Below are 18,032 nucleotides of genomic sequence, written 5' to 3'. Positions count from 1 at the left end.
GTGTATATCTTTCCCTCACACAAATAACTCAGTGGCCAAATAGGAAACAATAGCCATGTTCGGGACTGTCTCATTTTCCGCTTGGGAGACAAACATTTGCAGAACCAATCAGTTGGTCCTCCAAGTCTGTTTTCGAGTGTGGTGTCTTCTTTGCCTTGGTCTGGTGCGCTGTGCAGCAATGGGCTCATTACACTGCCCCTTGAGGCTGTGGTACTTGACGGTTGATGAGAACCGCTGTTTTTTTTTTGTTTTTTGTTTTTTGGTTTTTTTTTTGTTTGTTTTTTAATACGCCAACAGCCACTAGAGGCAACAATGAGCCAACTACACACTTGAATACAAATGCAGACAAGTGACACGAGGGTGAGATTTATGCTTTATAACAAGTGTTTTCAAATAGTTCTCTGTGAGCTTCTGGGGCTGTCTCCCATGCAGTAGATGAGACAGTCTTGAATGAACCACAAAAGAAATAAATGTATTCATCTTTTTGTAACTATGACGGGTCTTCCCTCCCCCAATTTGTAGCCATAAAGAGATCCACTGTGAAATTCTAGTGTTTAGACCGTTAGTGTTTTTATTTTTCATACATTTGCAGTAGTGTTTTATCAACTTGTCAAATTGTGTGTCAAGTTATTAAGACTCACAAAACCTACTGCAAGGCAGTATAACTCCATCATAGGAGAATTGTGAGGCAATTATTTTCATCGTCAATACGACCGAAAATTATTTTCTGTAATAGTTGACTGATTTGTTAATGTATAAAATGGCAGAAAATAGTGGTAGAAGCCCCATCACTATTCCAAGAAGCCCATGTAAACATATCCAAATAGCTTTAATCAACAGTCAGTTAGTTAGAGTTAACTATCATGTAAAACTCTCATATTTCCATTTTTCCTAAAATGACTTAAACAATGGATCAATTATCAAAATTGTTGACAATTAATCTTTGTCACTTGACTAATCAACTAATTAACTAATCATTTCAGGTGTAGAGTATTTCTTGGTGACCAACTGCCATTCACAGTGGGGGTCAATATTGGCCACATTTTACCCCGGGGCCCCCCAACAGGTTAATCCGGCCGTAGAGCAGCAGATATCCTAGCCTATATGTGCCCACAGGGCCCCATTGTTCATAAACTGTACAGTCTGTGAATATCTTAAAGTCATGTTATGGACTTCTAGCAAGATCATAACACAACCAACACCGTGGTAAAATGCCTTCAAATGTTGCTTCAGATGTGCTGAAAGAGCCGTTTCTCCTGTGTGTTCTTATGACTCCCACAGTGAAACAAGTCCGGTCAAGAGTGGTCACATTTTGACATCTTTTTTTCTTTTATAAACACCACAGTTTTTGTCAGTTTCCTTTGATCACTGGCTAACTGTATGATAACATTTGACTGGATTGATTTCCATATTGCTCATCTCATCAGTCACCACTGTTTTGCTTTATGCCACATGCTGCAGCCTAGATCTGACTACAGTATCCAGCCCTGCCTTTGCTCTTTTTTTCTTTTCTTTTTTTGAACTGCAGCAGTGAAACAATTTAAACTGGAGAAAAAAATGGAGCACTGTTTGAACTTGTCTGGCACTAAATCATTTAATTTGCATGGACATTTAACATGAATGAAACTTTATTTGAATTCAGACTTTAGTTGAAGCCTCATACCCTCTCCAACCACCCCCAAACAACCATCACACGCGCACACACGCACGCAAGCACAAATACACACACACCATGCCTCTCTTCCAACAAGTGAGGACCCTTTCTGCTCCTCTCGCTCTGTTCAGCGCTGAAGCTTTGAGCTGAGTTATGGGTGTCTGCTGGAATTTTTCCCCCTCATCCATTTCACTGTCTAATCGATGAAAATGACAGAGTGCAGGTGCAGCCGCGGCGTGTGTTAGATCCAGCAGGGGACGGTGTGTGGTGCACTAGGACCGGGGAGAGATCCTTCTCGTCGTGTGCATCGCAACTACAGAGCGGAGCTGTGGAGGAAACCCCCCATCGGATCTGGCCATTATATCCATACATTTCTTTTTCCCATCTCCACCGCGACGCGGCTGAGTGCAGAGGATCGCACCAACCAGTGCGTCTGGGATGGTCAAGCCCCCAGGAGAGGATAAGTAATTAAGACCGATTTGCGCAAAAGTCAGCTGTCAGATTTTTTTTCTTTTTTTTTTGGAGGGGGGGGGTGATCATTTCGCAGCTTCGCCCCCATTCGTTTTGATATATATTTTTTTATTGGTTGTAGTAGTATTTTTCTTTTTTTTTCATTTCTACCCATCATCGTTTTATTTCAGGCGCGCAAAGTCACATCTGCGTAGGAGAGCGCTTGGCGCACTTCTTCCCCAAAAGACAGAGACAAGATCTCCATTATTCTGTTTGGATTTAAACCGGACGATTGGCTGAATGGGTGACCTCGCAGAAACACAGACTATCACTGGCTTGCACCCATTTCATGGAAACGTGTTTTCTCTATTGACTTGGAGTTGTGATGTCCAGAGCCTTCCCCACTGACTGACAAACAGCGTTGTACCATTTTGGAATCGAGTTGAAGGTAGGCCAGTTTTCCTTTTGGCTTGCCGACCTAACACGGCTTTTTTCCTGATTATTTGATAAAGTTGGCAGACCTCAATTTAACTGGTTCTTCGACTATTGCGGCAGTGAATCGATCGCCTGTGACTCTGGGTTTCTGTCGGACACTTGCAGCAGTTATTCTAGAAAAAAGACAGTGGTGAGGATTTAATCCTCATCAGTTTAAAAAGGCTCTGGGCCAATTTAATGCTTTAAAAAGGAGAACTTCAGCACCTGCCACTGTTGCAGCAATGATATTAGGTCGAACACGGATCATTGGAGGCTACAAACATCCAGAAAGCATAGTTGAAGAAATGAGAGTACAATGTATGCGTGTGGCAGAGTGAGAGGGGATCTCAATGTCTGTGTTTTAGGAGTGAATGTCACTATTCTGAATATTTGGCTCCTGATATGTTTGCTCCTAAGCTCAGTCACTGAGATGCCGGAGAAGCCCTCTGCAGTGCAGTCTCACACACCGGCCCGCCGGGCTCACTGGAGCTCACTAAGGAGAGGATTTAGATAAAGGTGTAAACGAAGCGGCAGCTTTGCCTGAAGACAGTCTACCAGTAAGCCTTATTATAAGCACAATCCCGGCTTTATACCGTGGATACAGGCTGCTGGTGGCATCGAGGCAACGATTCAACAACAAAATAGATCCAAGTTTTTTTTAATGGTTGCGCCACAAAAAAAGAACTTATCATGCTCGTTCTCTCCCTCTCTCCCTGTGTGTTTGTTTGTGTGTGTGTGTGTGTGTGTGCGCGCGTGTGTGCGTGCATGTGAGTGTGTGTCTTCTGTGTGTGTGTCACGTGCACGCACACATTCACAGTGATTGAGTTTGAAATGATCGCGTGTGAGAGAGTGCGTCACTGTAGTTACAGAGTCTAAATTGGAGACACAGACTACAGGAGATGCCAAATCACGAGCACACGCTGTCATCTTTTTTTTAAGAGTTTCCGTATAATTACGGTCATTTAACTGTATTAGAGTGACAGCTCTATGCCTCATCAGCTTGTACTCTAACAGACTCGGGTCCCTTGCCATTTCGACCTAGACTGTATACGAGTTTCCCATGGGGACAAACAGCGCGGTCCCTTGGGTGGAACCGTGAATACCGACGCATGACGCAGGTATCTGAGTGGTGATTGATGATGATCCTATTTCTGGAAGTGCGCCTGGATCAGAAATGCTGGAGCACTTTGAGCGGCTCCACTTTTTAGTCGAGACCCTCAGGAATTGTCAACATTATTTTTTTTCTTGTTTTTTTTTTTTTTTATTATTATTATTTTTTTTTTTATGTTGTCTTTGCTTGATCCAGCAAAAAGTCGTTTTGAGGACAGATTGTTGGTGGTCTATTGGTCAGGGGCTATTGGGTTCATCTTGAATATGTGCTGTGTGTGAGCGCATGCTTGTGTCAAGGTAGGCTCTCTCTCTTTCTCCCTCTCTGTCTCTCTCACACTCATAAACAACAGAGGCTGTCTAAGTTGCTTAAAACTCAATACAACTCAACCGGTGCTCGCTGGACTGCAATTTCAGAAGACACCAAGCCTTGGCCTACACACTGTTAATCAGAGCAGACAGTGTTTTCTAGTTTGTCAGGTGACCTATATCTATCTGTGCTGGCAGAGACGACATGCCAGAGGCCGTTTGGAGGTGAGCCACAGCTTCAATTCACATTGTTAACCAATAGAAAGTCATGAAAGAAAATGTCTCTGCGTCAATCTGGATTTTCGGTGTAAATTTTATGAGCATAGAGCCTTGCATTAATGAATTCGTAAAGTCACTTGTGTCTGATGTTACAACGTGCAGCAGATAAAAGTGGCAGGCCGTCGCTGCTGCCAGCAGCACCTCATCATAGGGAAGATGACAGGAACTGTCTGTGGTGCTGAAACAGACAGCTCCTTTGTTCAACTCTGGGCGGATTTTGTAAGTTGAAATGTTCAGTGGCTGCAGTAACTCTGTCTCACTGCATTTTATCTTTAAATATTTGAGCAACTACTGAGCCACATGCATGTATGTATTTCTGAGCCTGTCACAAGTAAACATATGAGGTCAGAGTGCATTCATAAGAAAACAATGGGTCTTAGTAATAAGCTGCATTTATATTTTATTTTTTAAATTTCTGATAATGGGATTCATTCTACCATCATGTAAATTAAGCAACATGTTTCTTACATATTACATGTTACTCATCATAATGAACACATGTCCCATTGTTGCACTGCTCATGGTATAATGACACATGTCATGTATCCTGTGCCCTATGTTTTTCTTAGTTTTGACCTGCACAACCCTGTATACTTTAAATTTCATCTGCATTGGTACTGAGTGGTGTTAAAATCCAGTAGCTGATCATCATGAAGTGGTGCTGGGCTTGGCCATGTAAGATTCGGCTTTGTGAAAATGGAGCATATCAACACTATAAAAAAGAGTATTATCACAAACAGAATTGCAATATCTTGAGGGCCAGTTATGTTAGCCCATGCTACTCAGTTATATAATATTTATTTGAAAGAAATAATTTCTTCTCAGTCTTTCTTTCATGCTAATAATTAATGCAAATCCAATCATAGAATACAGAATTTTTTGCTCTTGTTGTGTGTAGTGTGTGAAACATGCTGAGACATACATAAAGCCTTTGAAGCCAGTGTTAAGAGTTTTGTTAGTATTTCAGATGTTGAATTCAAGGATTCTTTCTGTCGCTCATATCATGCCACATGTTATACTATAGCATTTTTTATTAATATGCCTTAAAATACAATTCTACTGAGACACATTTGATACACTGATTGTGCTTACTGAAATCATTTTCTCTTTCTGTTTGGATTCCAAAGGGTTAAAACCCCTTGATCTTTTGTAATGCACAGGGTGCGCTCCATGCCTGTAATAAGCATAGTTTGGGAAACAATATTCAGCCCAAGTGAAAATCAAATTAACCCTGGGGAAGCCATGACAACTACCACATCCCTAATAATTGACTGCATTGCATTTCTGTGATTATTATTGCCCAATATCAATGTATGTGAATGAATATGTATGAAATATCTTCACAGCACACTGCTCATGTAATCTGTACTGGATTAACTGGGCTGCTCACTGCCCTGTGGGACAACAGCAAGACGATTTGTTTGTGTGTTAATGATCATTTAGTAAGAAGGAAGAGCTGCTAGAGTCTTCCTGGGCCTTCCCGGACTAGTCCTGTGTTGGTGATGAATGATGTGTGTGTTTTCCCCTAACACTGATTGAATTAGGCCACCCTGCAGACCCATTGCTTTCCCAAGGAGCACTCGAAGGCGATCCTGCGGTGAAGTGTATCAATAAGCGGGTGGATGGAGTGTAAGTGGTAGTGTTGCCGCGGGCAGACAGCCGGTGATGAGGAGGGGGAACACGCTTAGGGAGAGTCCCGCTGATCACACAGCAGATTGGGAGCCCTTGGTGCTGGCGTCTGTCGGTCCCTGCAGCGGGGGGAAAGAGGGGTGGAGCCACACAGAGCTGACCCAGTACCTCACACTGGGCCAACTTCAGTTCAGCTTCATTACTGAATCCAGCTCAGTTTAGACTTTTATTTTCTTTGTATTATCAGGAGCTTTTCACATCATCCTGGGGCTGTGTACTGCAAGTCCTTGCTGCTCAGTTATTTGGTGATTTCAGTAGAACTTTGATCTTGTGACGGACGTGTTTGTTTGAGAACAAAACATCTAGTGAGCTCGACATTTTGATGGCTTTGTTTTGAAGGCTGGTTGCTTTGACGTGGACCCCCATGAGGCCACTGGCAGCTGAGCTCCCACTGTGGCAGATTGATATTTGTAATTTAAGGGAAGCTGTCACGCAGCATCCTCCAGATGGAGAGTGGCACGCAGTCGATTAAACACGGTTTGTTTAGAAATAATCATTTTGATGTGGGAGCTGAGGATTCATTTGAGGCATATTGGCTCAAAGGTTCAAAATGTTCAATTACACACAGACGCACACAATCACATAATAATAACACGCAGATGTGGAATACAGAGTGATGTCAGGGAATAAAAGCTTTTAGCCTGTTTGTCATTTGATGAAGCCCCTCAGATCACAGCAGAAAGGACAGGTCAGTGATTTGTGTCCCTGTTGCAGAAAAGGTTGAGGATAGGTTGGGCCTGACAGCTAATTCATTAATTCACCCACTGGAGCACATACACACACTCACACTCACTCACATGCACATTGTTTTCATCGCTGAACTACTGGAATTGATATTTGGAAGAGGGTCATTTTTTAAAAGACCATCTCCTCCTTGTCACATTGATTGACAATAAAGGAACAATAAACAGCACAGAGAGAATACTACTTGATTAACTGCCTTTCAGAAGAACCAAACATATGCAATAAATCAAGTTTCCATCTCACAAATTAGGACGATAGCATTTAGATGCAGGTTTGAAGACACCCATGCTTGAACTCTTAAGGCATTTGTGCTTGTACAGTGCATCCAAATGAGAGTTAAACCCTCTGATGGTACAGTGGTTAAGGGAAGGCTTCCCCAACATTTTTGGTCCATTATATTAACACTGTTATTGCAGACTGGCAAAGTGAGGGGGTGAAACACTTGACACCTTTTATTTCCCCTTTGTAAAATGTTTGTGTATTCATGTAATGTAGACAATTACAATAGTAATAGCTCCACAGCACACACAGGTCAAGTTTGGTGATGACTTCAGATTAAAATTTCTATCCTGTTGTTGTTGGCATGACAGGGAGGGATGAAGAAAGATGCAGCACAGACATACCAAGTTCAACTGCCAAAGTATCCCATAAAGTTATATAATTGTTATTCTGCACTTTATTTATTTATTTTAGTGAATCATAGCGTTTCCTTGGGAACGCTGATGTAAGGTGCAGGGCTGATCTGCACAATCCATCCCACCTGGACATGAGTGAGATATTAAAACAGACTGTATTTTAGATTAGTTTTGACCCAGTCATTATGTAAAGGAATTAATAATTGGAATGATTTCTATCAGAAAAGAGGACATTTTAACTTTAATTTAATTGCTGTGTAATTACACTCATCTTTAAAATGAAACATGAAGTAGGGTCAAAACTCTACACTTATGTAATTAGGAATGAGCTGAGACTTTTATACGTTAACTTTAATTTTTTAGCTAATATTTGTTGATTAATGTCTACCGTGCTCTATAAAGAAACAAATAAAAAATAACTTATAGTTTACTAGCTAACCTGAAATATCAGCTCTATAAGCTGACAGTGAGATAGCTACAGAAAATAACTTGAACAGTGAAATGTGTGTGGAGTCAATGATCTGTAGACTTAGAAGATGGAGACAGGAGACCACAGGATACTTGACATTGGATGCTTGAACTCACCTCCACTGATAACCTCTCTGACACTATTGCTCACTCAAGACACAGCAGAGATCCCACTCCACCGATACTCCTGTTCTTCTTCTTTCTTTCTTACTCGTCTTCCCTGGAGCACTTTCTCAGAAAACTTAACTCCTTTCTTCAACTATACCATGATGGCTGTTGATGTGGTAAACAAAGTCAGGCCCGTCAAAGTCACTTTCATAAGCCTGGCACTCACTTGAAATAGTAACCTGTCAGCATTTACAGCAGTTGGACTAAAGTGGTGTTGATTTCCTTTCTTAGCTTGAAATTACTTAAGTTGCCAGGGGGATGTCCTTTATGTATAGATATGTATGCAGAGCTTTCATGCAACCTAACCAGTGCGTCCAAATCAATGAGGGAAGGAGATGGACGAGGAATGGAAAAAGAGAGAAAAGCAGATCGAGGCTAAAGACGGGTGAAAAAAAGAAGTATGGAAAGGAGGCGGGTTGGGTGGAGTGTAGTAAGGGAGAGGCAGAGATGAGGGGATTAGGAAATGTAATAAACCGAAAGAAGGTGCTCAAGCTTGTTTTCATTTGCTGTACAGCTGGAGCTCTTATTTGCTCCACTGGCTTTGAATCAGTCTTTTCGAAACAAAACAGAGAGTGAGACTTCGAAGGATAAGACAAAGAGACTGGGAAGAGCACATGTGTTTGAGGGGAATATTCTATTTCTATCAATGCTATTTTGGTTTAGGTTTGTGATGAGTTAATTAAACTCTTAATAAATAAATAAGCATGTTTAGCAGCTGTGACAGCGGGGCTGGTACTGTTTCAACCTTGTGAGTCTATGATTGTGTGTCATCATGGCAAAATGTAGTCCTGAAGACACCTACTGTAGCGTGAACCACCACGGAGGTGTGTTTGAGTAGTTTGGTAGGTTTTTCTATCTGTGGACAGAATCTGTGTGCAAAACAGTGCAAGATACAGTCACAAAACTTTACAGGTGGGTAGCTGAGTGTCTAAATGGGTGTGGTGCAAGCTAAGGCGCTGGACGTAGTGGGGTAGGAAATAAGGACTTTATGGCCCTGGCGTAACTTTTCGATCCCTGTGTCCCAGTTTCAATCATTCCTGTCCACTCTCAGACACTGGATAAAACTAGAGACTCAACAGTGATTACTAAATTATTACATGAGTAATCAATACTTATGGGTCGGACCACACCCATCTTTGAACTCTCCCTTCATTTTGTTCTCAAGTGCACACTTGTAAAGTTTTGTGACTGCATCTTGCAGGTTGTGATGCCAACACGCTGTCAAAAACTGTTGAGACAAAGACATAAACCCCTGCCAAAGCACTCAAAACTACCTCTGTGTTAGTACACACACACACACACACACACACACAGACTCTCAAGGTGAGGCCCTTTCCGCTCCTAGTGAAAGTGACGACCAAGCCCATTAGGAGAAAAAACATTCGGGACAGTGTTGATTATTTCTCATACGATCATGTCTGGCAAGCCAACAAGCGAGAATACATCGTACTTCTGACCTTATTCTTATTAGGTTTCTCTCTTACTGTTCACATGCTGCCACCGGCCTTTTCATAAAACACAGAGGCTAGACCTCACCAGCAGTAATAGAATCATTGTCTCAGCTGTCACTTTGCATTGGTTCCGTGAAAATCTTGCCAATGTCCCATGGGCGAGTGTGTAAGAAATGAGATATGAACAGTCCCACCACATGTGCCCATTCAGAACACACACAAATGGAAAAGAGTGCAGGCCTGTAAAATACAGAAATGCATTCTCTTCTCTGTCTTTCTCTGTGACACACAAGCACTTAAACACACAAGATTAGTCTCGGATAACTGCCTTGTCTTACAGGATGAAATTTCATTTTAAAGGTGTAATTTAATCATTCCTTTTTTTTTCTCTAGAATTGGTGTGGAAAGCAAATCACTGCTGTAGCATTCCTTGGAGACATAGATGTTGAAAATCTCAGAGCTGGCAGTTACTTGTAAAGAAAGTTGTCAGAATTTTCAAGATCAGATTTGCTCACAACAGTGAAATTGTAAGCCGTGATCTCTCAGTGGACTGGACCACAAAAGAGAGAGAGAGAGAGAGAGAGAGACTTTATCGCAGCTTTCTGTTGCTTGGCTTGCCAACTTGTCTATGAAATCCACTCAGATGGTCGCAGCTCAGAGCTATAAAGAAGGAAAGACGAAAACACAGACGAGGTCATGCGAGAATTGGCAAGGGAGAGAGAGGACAAAAGACACAGAGACATAGAGGAAAAGAGAGAATGAGAGGTATTTCTATTGTTTCCTAAAGCTGAAACACTCTGCCCTGTTATTTTGTCAGCTGCAGTGGTCTGTGGTATGGTGCAATGAGTCTCCAGGGAGTAGAGACTGCGATAAATATTGTCCTGTGTGGAACAGCCGTCTCTAATGTAGGCGCACATTGTATTCAGGATGATGGCTGCTAGTGCCACTGGTCAGTAATGAGCGGGTACGAGTCGCAGCCAAATGTTAAGTCTTTAAACACCCATCCGCTCGAGTTCAGGGAGACGCACACACATGGCAAGAACTTAAGAACAGCAGATGGCTTCCTTGTTAGGGGATGAGCTAAAATCTGATATTCTTGGATATAGAGAGCTCATAATAAACCAGCACAAACATGGTAACATGTGTGTATGAATAAATGTGAGTCTTTACAAGAGGACCACAAAGTGGTAGCGTCTCAGTTTGTTAGAGCTGTGACATTGCAGTGTGTTTGTCGAAGGTCAGTGACATCTATGTGTCTGCTCATCTTGCATATGCTTTTGTGTGTGTGTGTGTGTGTGTGTGTGTGTGTGTGTGTGTGTGTCTGTATGCCTGTGCGCACTGATCTGACACACAGGCCCAGTCAGTCCTGTTCTTGGCTCCAGCAGTGATCTGGCACTTTTCCTAGTCCTGCAGCCCCTGCCATGCCTCCCCTTCTCCCCCTCACTTTCTCTCTCTCTGTCTCTCCTGCTGCCTCTCCTCCTCCGCCCTCCTCCCATCCTTCTTTTCTCCCTCCATCCACACACCATTGCAGATCAGCCTGCCCAGGCCTTGCAGGGTATCAGAAAAAAAGAGAAAGAGAGCTGACTGGACGTACACCCTGGCTCTCCCGGTCCGCCTCCTCATTTCTGGCTCATTTTGCTATACTTTGCTATCATATGACAGTAATATGGTAGTATTATGTACCCAATTACAACATGCCACACAAGAGATGCTGAACACATGCCCTATGAAGAACTGTGGCTATTCACAGGCCACGATAGCAATCAACAAAGCCCTTTCCACATTCCTCAGACAAAACCTTGGATATCCTTTCAGCAGGGATACACACATGCACACACACACACCAATTCAGTCTTACAGTTCTTTTTCTGTTCACATAAATCCTGTAATAAGATTCCATCTGAGATAACTGGACTGCTCCCTGCAGGGCATTTTCTCGTCTCTGAGACCCACAGCAGCTGCACTGTAGAATGGATACAGGTCTGAGAACAATCAATGATACTGAGTGTGTGTGTGTGTGAGTGTGTGTCTGTGTACCCGGGATTTTAAATACAATTTCTGAATCGCCAGCCATTGTGGTCACTAGATATTAAAGTTTAACAGCCTTTCTGAATTCAGACTGGCCAGAACAGTTTAACTGAAACAAGCCAGATTGCTTTGACTGCATCCTGTTTTCATCATTTATAAAAAATACAGAAACAAATGTGAAAAAATTAAAATGCATCATGGCAACTGGATGTTCAGTGTGTCCAAAAAAAGGTGTCAGTTCAGCAAACACACCGCAAGACCTGCCCGTTTGCGCCTCAACATCATTTGTGCGAAAGGATAAGAAATCTATAGGTGTGTATTGTCTATTGTAGTTGAACTGGATATCGGTTTTAGAGTCCCATTGTGTCCCACACACAAGGGGGTCAGATTTAGACAAACAGGTGAGCTTGTCAGGTTTAAACACAGGAGACAGTTGAAGGTCATTGAGACGTGCTTATGGGCTGTGATTCATGCACAGGAGAGCAGGAGTGAGATGGAGGACTGGTGTAAATAAGAGCAACAGATAACGAGGTGAACACATGTTGAATTAAACATCCTCTGATTCCCAGTCCTCCCTCCATCCCCTTGTCTCTGGCAAGTGTGTGATACCGTCCGCTCAATAGGACCTCATGTATGTTATAGGGCTTTTATTTACCTCCCATAGATCTCTTTGTGGTGTGTGTGTGTGTGTGTGTGTGTGTGTGTGTGTGTGTGGGTGTGTGTGTGTGTGTGTGTGTGTGTGTGTGTGTGTGTGTCTGTGTGTCTGTGTGTCTGTGTGTCTGTGTGTCTGTGTGTCTGTGTGTGTATTTGGGACTTTTGGTTGGCTGTAGCTATTATTCTGCAACACCCACAAGTTTCTCTCATTGGTTCAGTAGCTGATGAAGCCTATATATCTTTCTCTGCCAAAACTGACAGCATCTTAGGCTCTTTGTAGGCAGCAAAGTGTAGCAGGGAAGACTTCTCCACCTCAGTTTGAGTCTGTCATATACTGTCGGGTGTGACCTCACTTTGGTAAGTTGCTATGTGTGTGTTGTCTTTGTCTGGCATTAACAAAGTGAGTTGTTGGTACTATTTGGGGTGGCTGACGTTCTCATGGATGATGTGTTGCTAGATCATTTCAAAAATGATTTGATTGTATGCAATTTTTTTTTACATTTTAAATCTCCACGCGTTTTAGTGCATGACTTCAGATAGTTTTGTAATTACTGTAGTATTACGAAACTCCTGGGCTCATTTTCTCCAAATCAGTGAAAACATTTTTAGAAGTTTAATTGAGTTGGTAGAAGTAATCCATCAATAGGAGCCAATTACCACCAAGTTTGCTCATAACGTACATAAAGTTCCAGTCACTGTTTCATATTAATATGCAACCTCAGAAACATTGTGAGAGCCGAGATGAGACATGAGGTGGAGTTCAACTTCTGCATTCTGCTTCACTGTTTTCAGTGTCTTTTCTACAAAGTTAAACCTTCAACAAATAGTTAGCATTCAGTGTTGTTACTTTTAAGACCTGGCCACACAGGCAACATACATTGCAGAGTAAGATCGTGCCATCCAGAGAAATATTTTTATTTTCAAAGTAACCACTGTGTGGGTAGTACAATGATATACTGTTTACTATAGGGAGTAGAGAAGTGGATGTATGTCCATCTAATGATGTATAAAGTATATGTACATACAGATGTATTTACATTTGTATAGTACACGAATATTGTTTTAATGATGACAATCGAAGAGTGTTCGATTTTGAATATTTACTTTTGAATAATAGGACAAGGAAAAATAACCAGTATATTAGCCTATTGCATGCTAAAAACGTGGGTTTTCCCTTTATAATATTTTTCAAAATAATGTCTTTGTTTTCATTTCTGAAACACTGATACAATAACTAACTGATAATTGAACATGTGGCTGGATTTTTCTCTTGTGGTATCGTTCTTCTCTTTCATAACCTTTCTCATCCCCCCTCTTCTTTCCGCCACTTTCCTCTCCATTTTCTTCTAGTTCTCTCTACTCCCAGCCTGTCCCTAGTCAACCAGAGAATCGATTTTTAAACAGGCAAGACTCTGGGGACCGAGCAGAGAACCATTATTGGCCTCATTTAGGCTCCATTGCGACCATGATGGCTCTTCTAGACAATAGGATAGACTCTGACATGGATACCAAAGCGTAAATGCACATTCCAGCTGAAAACATCTCAGGCCAGCATTTCTTGTCTTCAGGGAACAGGGGTTAAAAAAAACCCTGTCGGTTTGAGAGGATGGACCACACTGCCTTTCCATAAACCAGTAACATCGGTGCATCCAGCACATTTCACAGCCACAGGCTAGATTTTTTTTCCATGCTATTTAGTGCCTCCTTCACTTTTTCATTGCTGCCTTAGTTTTTGTGCAGTCTGCAACATATGGCAATTTGTTCCTACTGTAAACAGCGGCTGCTGATTTTCTCATCAGGGGACTGCGCTCCTCTATAGCAGCTGTATGTCAGTCAGAAACCTCAGGCAGCGTACACAGCCAATCACAGCACTGTTTCTCTGTCTAGGATTGAAAGGTTTCAGGGAAGCTTCTGCAGTTCCAGCTACACTTTATCGCAGACATGGGCACATTATGTGATGATCAAACTGAGCTGATGAAACTTTTGGACTGTGTTATTGAGTCCCAGGAACCACATGTTTCCCCTCAGGCTTACGATTAAGTTCTAATCATGTACTAATGAAGTAACAAAATCTCCAATTTGGAAATGTCTGTTATGTTGACATTATCCTGAAACAAATCTGTGTGTTGTGGCGTGAGAGGGAAAGCAATGTGATGCACCAGAGCACATGCAGGAGGAACACTGAGGTGCAGGAGGGATGAGCATACTTTCAAACCAAAGCAGCTAGGAATGGGTACGAGTACTCGAGTACTTGTTGTTGACGTCATTATTCTAATAGCATTTCACTTCTTGCGCACCTGCGCACGTGTTGTTTTTGGCTACAATAGTTCAACTCAGTTGGCTTTATGTGCACCATGGCAGCCGTGACCAGGAAAAGTGATGTCTTGAAATACTTTGATAAAAAAGACGACAATAACGTGCAGTTCAAGATATGTGGCGTTAAACTTGCATATCATGTTCTCCGACAGCCAAACAGGAGGCGTGATCGGGGAAAGACAAGCTTAACATTCTGCTTGTGTTTCCGGTCGGACACGGACCTCCGGTATTTCTTTTTTTTTAATGGTAAAAAAATAGAACATACACTATATAAAATGAAATACATATATAAATTGTGAGTAATCGAGTTCTCGTTCATAAGGTAATGAGAGGACTCCTATATTGAAATTGCTGAAAATGCCCATCCCTAAAAGCAGCAACATTTTGGGCACAAGGTTTGTAAGCTGGCATCAGTTAGTCTTGTTTTGGTCTCACAAAATGGTAGGATTTGAATTGACATGCACACATGGAGACATGTTGTCTCTGCCTGCAGAAAACAACAGTTACATATTGAGAGAAGTGTGCTGGCAATACGCTGAACACTTGGATGCCCTCTAACAGCAGCTGTCAATATCACACTGCAATTTGGCAAATGAAGGACATTATGTTCTATGCCTGATAGAATAAGAATCAATTTAAACAAATCAATAAGCATTGGGTGCTATTTTTTATTCACTTAAGCTGATGGGAAGACACAATTTAGCAAATCTACAACAATACCGGCCTCTGTTGCCTGGATACATTATTCTCTTCAAAAGGGGAATTTACTTTATCGTAAAGACTGACCTCAGTCCTCCCACATGTGTGTTGTGGGAGTATGTTTCCGGCTGCTTAAAGACTAAAAAAGAAAATAAATGTATACATTGTACATAAGATTACATGCTTATGTTGCATGCAGTGTATATACGACTACCACTGCAACTAATAAAAATAATATTAGGGATAATTATCAGGAACTTAAAACACTTAAATGTAACACAGGTGCATCTTATCCAAAACAAAGCTATATATCATACTGGTCAATTACCAACCTGACTTATTTCTTATTACACTCTACACTGTTAGACATTTTATTGTAATTTTACAGTAATAATGCAATTACCCCTTTACATTTATTTTGCTGTTAGTATGTTTTACCGTAAGTGTGATTTACAGTAAAACAGCACAAATGTAACGTGATTAAATGTATATATCTATGCTGTATTGTGTGTAATATAACTATACTTGTGATTATGTTGCACAGAATAACCAATAGACAATAAAATATATAGCTGTTGTTTAGCACACAAGGAAAAAAATAATACAAAATGTTGCATAATCTTAGCAGAGTTCAGCTATAATTCACTGTTCAAATCATACATGATACTATTGTGCGAACTTTAATGATATTGGAACATAAAATGTAAAATCAACATTAACAGTTACCAAATACAAGTATGCTAAACTGCCTCTTAAGAATAAGAGTAATAACAGACTGGAAGAACTACATATGAATGTAGCTAATTACGCAAAACAGATATATTGTGTTGTTTAGATGAATTGTGTAAGAATTGTAATTGTGTAAGAATAATAATATATATAAATCAAAAAGACAAAAATTAAGTTGCAACCAACCTTTGAATGTATGTGAAAGTTGTATGTGTAGCTGAACATGTTTCTCAGTCTGTGCATGTGTGTGTGGGGGTGGGGGTGGGGTGCTTGTGTTGGACAGTGTTTTTAGTCTATCTGTGTGTCAGTAGTGGTCCGGCTGCCCCCAGTGGGGTGTGTACACTAAATGGGTGAGGAGAGTGTTGGTCCCTGCTCTCCATCAAAGGCAGCATTGACTGGAAGCATGAGAGCGTCTCTGCAGCCAGTCATCCTTGGACAGCTGACAGTGGGCCTGGGCACGGGGGACATGGCTGAAAGCATTCAACAACAACTGGAGGAAAATGCTTCACTGCTGGTGGAATGTGTCTAAACCCAGACCTCACTCGCAACAACCCACAGCTCCGCTCTTGACCAATCATGTGCAAATGGCTTTAGTTGCCTCCAAGCTCTCTCTAATTAATTATGTACACAGTGTTGCATTTTATGTGCTTGAATGGGCTCTTTAAGTGCATGTACAGTTTCTGCGTGTGTGTGTGTTCGAGGTGAGCAGAACAACAGGAGTGTGGATTGGTTCAGAATCGTGTGGTAATTAATCTCACTCAGTGAAGAGGTGCATGTTGGGACTGAGGCAGGGCATAGCTCATCGCACCTTGCTCGTTAACTCTAACCACCTATGGCCAGCCTCTGGAGATTAACGAGGGCTGCCCATGGTCAAAAGCGGTCAAATGTGTTTTAACGAATACTCACTCAGCCTACCACCAAGCTGATGTTTTTTTATTCTGAGGCAGTGATTCGCTTTACGGCTGCAGAATAATATTCATGGGACCTGACTCACACTGTGACACATCTGGCAAACAGCAGAGCACACGCACAGACACATACACACACACGTACACATACAGTAAGCATAGTTGCAGTGTGCTGTGCCATTTACTAGCAATCCCAGCATGAATCTCTTTGACACAGTGACACACAAAACCACCTATGACTCACACACTTGTGTGTGTGTCTGTGTCTATGCTTTTGGTGTTTATACAGCTCTTTTTTATCTTTATGTCTGGCCGCTCTGCACGTTGGTGTCGCATTTGATATTGGCAAAGCTAAAACTACAGGTGGAGGAAGAATAACGGTGAAAGTGAGAACGGCGCATCTGCAGAACAAACTTCCATTTTTGAATAATTCTGACTGTCTCTTTAATAGCAGTGTTTGACTCCAGCGTTGAACCTGCTCAGTATTATCAGTTAGTTCATGTGTCTCTCTCAGTGGATTGCTTTAAAGGTTACTCTGTGCAGTCACTGGCGTCTTGAGCATATAAATAATGTATTATTTCATAGAATGGAGGATGGTATACACATATCGTACATACATATTCTCATCTCATGACACCAGGGCTATAATCTGAATATAGCTGTAGAGTATTTTTCCACCTGCCGAATTCTCATTTAATATTCAGCAGTTATTATTCATGCAATATTGATCAAAAAACCACTACTGGTGTTGTCATGTGTGTGTGAGAGAAATTTTTATTCCTTGTATTTACAACTGTGTACATGGGAGTGGTACAGTCGTGGCCCTGTTCTGTGTCCATCATCCTCCTTCCATTCAGCAGAGACAGTTAAGATACAGACACTCACACTCTCTCCTAAAGCGCTTGTCTTAACAAACCTCATCCTTAGATGAATGAACAGCCCAAATGCATTTAAATACACTATTTGTAATCTGCTCAACAGTGCGTGAAGAAATGAAGCAGTTTTATTTTTTTAAACTACTCTGAAGAAAAATAGAATTTGACATGTAATACTGCATTTACTTGAAACAGTTACTTCATTACAGAAAAAACACAATGACATATTTTCTACTTTGAAACAAATCAGTGAGATCTTTCAGATTAACTCTTTTCAGATGCACATTTTCACTGTCTGCATCTCTGGTCCTGTCAGGGCACAGAGCCATGTCTAGTAAATGCTATGAAGATGTGCTTTTCCTAAGACCACAGCACAGGCTGCCTTCAAATTGGAT

At 41.5% G+C, this 18,032-nt stretch overlaps 1 protein-coding gene across 1 annotated transcript in view; it reads left to right on the top strand.

Moving 5' to 3' along the window:
* Positions 1-2,441: 2,441 nt before the first annotated feature.
* LOC111218302 (interleukin-1 receptor accessory protein-like 1-B) overlaps positions 2,442-18,032 on the top strand; it is a 159,873-nt gene continuing 144,282 nt past the window's right edge. Inside the window, exon 1 of the mRNA XM_022740551.1 lies at positions 2,442-2,552. The gene's annotated coding sequence lies outside the window, so the exon portion shown is untranslated. The remainder of the gene's footprint in view (positions 2,553-18,032) is intronic.

The sequence above is a fragment of the Seriola dumerili genome, unplaced genomic scaffold (assembly GCF_002260705.1).
Source record: "Seriola dumerili isolate Sdu_G_001 unplaced genomic scaffold, Sdu_1.0 BDQW01000052.1, whole genome shotgun sequence".
NCBI classification, from domain to species: domain Eukaryota; kingdom Metazoa; phylum Chordata; class Actinopteri; order Carangiformes; family Carangidae; genus Seriola; species Seriola dumerili.
This window is presented reverse-complemented; position numbering and strand designations above follow the sequence as displayed.